At 50.2% G+C, this 4,449-nt stretch overlaps 2 non-coding genes across 2 annotated transcripts; both read left to right on the forward strand.

Annotated features, from left to right (window-relative positions):
• Window positions 1–4,033: 4,033 nt before the first annotated feature.
• On the forward strand, window positions 4,034–4,105 carry TRNAV-GAC. The gene has a single exon. It is a non-coding gene; the product is annotated as a tRNA-Val (tRNA).
• Window positions 4,106–4,310: 205 nt separating this feature from the next.
• TRNAV-GAC lies at window positions 4,311–4,382 on the forward strand. The gene has a single exon. It is a non-coding gene; the product is annotated as a tRNA-Val (tRNA).
• The last annotated feature ends 67 nt before the right edge of the window (window positions 4,383–4,449 follow it).

Consider the following 4,449-nt stretch of genomic DNA (forward strand, 5'->3'; position numbering starts at 1 on the left):
GAGGACCATCCCATACCTCTGCCGGAGGTGAGTACTGCCGGGCCTGCCGAGCCCAGTACTGTCCCTGAGGGAGGGCAGACCCCTACTCTTGGACCCACTGCAAGGGATGGTAGCGTACCTGACCCGCTCGAGAGTGAGTCAAGCCAAGTGCCCCCAATTCAGAGGTGCCCTGAACCTCCTACGCCGCGGAGGTCTCAGCGAATACGCAGAGTGCCCACCTATCTAAGTGAATATGACTGTACATAGTGTTTTTGCTTAGGGGGGAGGGATTTGTTATGTATTGAAGTGTATATATAACTACTTTGTGAACTGTGCCATTGGGATGCCATGTTAAGCTTCGCCCTGGGCTAGGATCCTAATGTAACCAATAGGAGCCCTAGCCCAGAATATGTTTGCCAATCACCGTGCAGAGCGGGATCGCTTGTGATTGGTCCTTATTGCTTCAACCTCATAGGTTGCTTATTGTACAGTGGGTGTGGCTACATTAGCCGGGAATGTTTAAATACAGAGCAGCCAGTGTATGTCTTGGTTCTGATGATGGGTTCTGGCTGGCGATTGTTGTACCGTAACGGAGAAGTAACTGAGCTGAAGAATAAACCGCATTCTTGCTGAAATCACTCTCCGACTCTTTGTTAAGCGCACAACTTAACAGTAGGGATGCCAGATCCTCCAGTGGGGGTAGGGGGTCTTCCACTTTCAGCCCCCACCTCTCCGCCGCCAGTCAATTGGCCAGTGGGGGGGAATTGCTGTTGTTCAGTTGCACAGTCGAGTCCGACTCTTCGCGACCCCATTGACCACATCACACCAGGCCCTCCTGTCTTCTGTCATGCTCCAGAGTTTGCTTAACTTCATGTTCGTTGTGTCAGTGACACTGTCTAACCATCTCATCCTTGGCTGTCCCCATCTTCTTTGGCCTTCAGTCTTTCCCAGCATCAGGGTCTTCTCCAGGGAGTACTCCCTTCTCATTGGGTGGCCAAAGTATTTGAGCTTCAGCTTCAGTAATCTGGCCTTCCAGGGAACAGTCAGGGTTGATTTCCTTTAGGATTGACTGATTTGATCTCCTTGCAGTCAAAGGAACTCTCAAGAGTCTTCTCCAGCACCATAGTTCAAAAGAATCCATTCTTCAGCACTCGGCCTTCCTTAAGGTCCAACTCTCACACACACACCCCAAAAGGGGGAAACACCAAAAATTAACACAACCTGCCTACATGAGCTGTAAGTGAATTGGGCATATTGGGGGGGGCGACGCTCTGGTTTTCTGCAAAACTCTATGGTAGAAGCACAAGTTTCTTCAACTCTATTGTAGAAGCAGAAGTTTTTTTAAATCTGTCAAATCAAAGCAAGCCTTTTTAATTGAGTCCTTTGGTTGATGGGCTGTGGAATGAGATCAAAGGGTTGTTACCGTGGCCACTGTGACCTGCATAATTGCTTTGTCTCTAATGTCCCAGCACAGGGAAAGGAAACATATAAGGGACACTTATGTGTGCTTGCAAGCAGGCAAAATGAACTGTGTCAGGTTCATAAAACAAGAAGGATCCAATTACTTTTTCTAAGAAGGGCAATTCTAATTTGAATTATTATTTTATAACTATAATACTGATAATACACCTTAGCGAGTACAAAGCACATCGCGCGCGTTATTGAGGGAATACTGAGCACATGGTCAGTGCCTGTGGTAAAATTTCTCAGACTGACTATAAAGGACATGATAATAGAGTTGCAGTGATGTTGCACTGGAATCTTGGCAAGAAGTACGGCTTACCATTAGCCAGAATTTCATGGGAGCACAAACCAGGCAAGATCATGACGAAACAAAGATTCTTTCGGACTTCCAACTGCAAACAGATAAACACTTGGGACATAACACCCTGATATCACAGTTGTAGAGAAGATGAGAAATAGGGTTTGGATCACTGGCACTGCAATCCCATTAGACAGCAGAATGGAAAAGAAAGAACAGGAGAAGACCGCAAATGCCAAGACCTACAAATAGAGTTGGAGTGCCTCTGGGAGAAGAAGGTGACTATTGTGCCAGTTGTCATTGGAGCCCTTGGAGCAGTGCATAGAAGTCTCAAGAAACACCTGGACTTTCTAGGCATTAAGCAAATAACACCAGCTCAGCCCCAGAAGACAGTGTTGCTTGGATCAGCAAGAATCCCGTGAAGACACATCTGCATTTCCTCAAGAACTTGGCTAGATCTCGAATTGCAGAACACCATCCACCAGCCAAATACCTGACTGTGACAATTCATAACAACAGACCTTAGCATTCACACAGTGCTTTAGCAAGTACAAAGCACATCACGTGCATTATTGAGACAATACTAATAAAACCCTTACATGGATTAGTAGTATTGTGAGGGCGGAAAGTGCTGTCAAGTTGCAATCGACTTATGACAACCCCACAGGGTTTCCAAGGCAAGAGACGTTCAGAGACGACTTGCCATTGCCTGGTTCTGCGTAGCGAACCTGGGCTTCCTCCATGGTCTCCCATCCAAGTACTAACCAGGACCGACCCTGCTTAGCTTCCCAGATCTGACAAGGTGGGACTAACCCGTCACCAAGCTTGCGGTCACCAAGCCTCCCCCCACCAACTATCAAGCTCAGTGTCCTCTGCAAAAGTTGCCAACCTCTGCCACCGGGCTGAGCTGGAGCAGCTTCTTGTGGGCTCAGCAAACTCCCAGGCTGGGCAGCTGAGGCCGCTGGGCCCAACAAGGTTTCCTTGGCTGCGCCACCACTGCTGGACCTAGCACAGCTCCCCCATCCCACCGCCGACCGCCTGGGGTAAGTGCACAAGTGCAGAGAACAGTACTTTACTTGGGGGGGGGCATAATGATTACCCCACAATGCTTTTCTTTAAGTCCCAAACTAATTTTCCTTAGCAGGGATGAGTTTTAGATGGGGGACCGGTGCAGACCAGGGGCCACGTCAGGCCAGGGGGCCCCCTCACACCCTCTCAGACTTCCGACACAAGGAAAAGAAGAAGAGGAGATTGGATTGACACCCCGCCTTTCACTGCCCCAAGGAGTCTCAGAGCGGCTTACAATCTCCTTTCCCTTCCCCGCCCCAAAACAGACACCCTGTGAGGGTGGTGGGGCTGAGAGAGCTCTTTCGAGGACTGCTCTTGAGAGAACAGCGCTGAGAGAACTTGTGACTGACCCAAGGTAATGCCAGCAGGTGCATGTGGAGGAGTGGGGAATCAAACCAGGTTCTCCCTGATTAGAGTCCGTGCTCTTAACCACTACACCAGACCCAAAGGCCTTCCCCCTCTCTGCACTGGGGGGGGGGCTCCCTCTATATTCTGGAAAGAAGCCGATCCTATGCCCAGTCCGGAACGGCTTAATCCTCTCCTTCTGCCCATTCCAGCATTTCTTGTTCACATTACCGGCTAGACTACATGCTTCTCCCAGACATTCTGCCATACAGCCGCCCTGAGCTACCGGATAGGGCGGGGTACAAATCCCAAAATAAATAAATAAATAAATACACAGAATTAAAAATTTTCAAGGAGGAAAAAAATCAAAATTAATACTAGCTCCCACCTTGCCAGCCATTCTGGAACTGTCAAACTGACTCAGGCATCTAGGCACTAAATTTCAGTCCAGCTGTACCTTAGAGGGGCTGTGGCTCAGCGACAGAGCATCTGCTTAGCATGCAGAAGGTCCCAGGTTCAATCCCCAGCATCTCCAGTTGAAAGAACCAGGCAGTTAGGTGATGGGAAAGACCTCCGCCTGAGACCCTGGAGAGCTGTCAAGAGGGGCTGTGGCTCAGTGGCAGAGCCTCTGCTTGGCATGCAGAAGGTCCCAATTTCAATCCCCGGCATCTCCAGAGAAAAGGAGCAGGCAGTAGGTGATGGGAAAGACCTCTGCTTGAGACCCTGGAGAGCTGTAGAGAGGGGCTGTGGCTCAGTGGCAGAGCCTCTGCTTGGCATGTAGAAGGTCCCAGGTTCAATCCCCGGCATCTCCAGTTGAAAGAACCAGGCAGTTAGGTGATGGGAAAGACCTCCGCCTGAGACCCTGGAGAGCTGTCAAGAGGGGCTGTGGCTCAGTGGCAGAGCATCTGTTTGACATGCCGAAGGTCCCAGGTTCAATCCCTGGCATCTCCAGTTGAAAGAACCAGGCAGTTAGGTGATGGGAAAGACCTCCGCCTGAGACCCTGGAGAGCTGTCAAGAAAGGCTGTGGCTCAGTGGCAGAGCCTCTGCTTGGCATGCAGAAGGTCCCAATTTCAATCCCCGGCATCTCCAGAGAAAAGGAGCAGGCAGTAGGTGATGGGAAAGACCTCTGCCTGAGACCCTGGAGAGCTGTAGAGAGGGGCTGTGGCTCAGTGGCAGAGCCTCTGCTTGACATGCAGAAGGTCCCAGGTTCAATCCCTGGCATCTCCAGTTGAAAGAACCAGGCAGTTAGGTGATGGGAAAGACCTCGGAGAAGCTGCTCCTGGTCTGAGTAGAC

The sequence above is a fragment of the Gekko japonicus genome, unplaced genomic scaffold (assembly GCF_001447785.1).
Source record: "Gekko japonicus isolate JY-2015 unplaced genomic scaffold, Gekko_japonicus_V1.1 scaffold4325, whole genome shotgun sequence".
Classification (NCBI taxonomy): Eukaryota; Metazoa; Chordata; class Lepidosauria; order Squamata; family Gekkonidae; genus Gekko; species Gekko japonicus.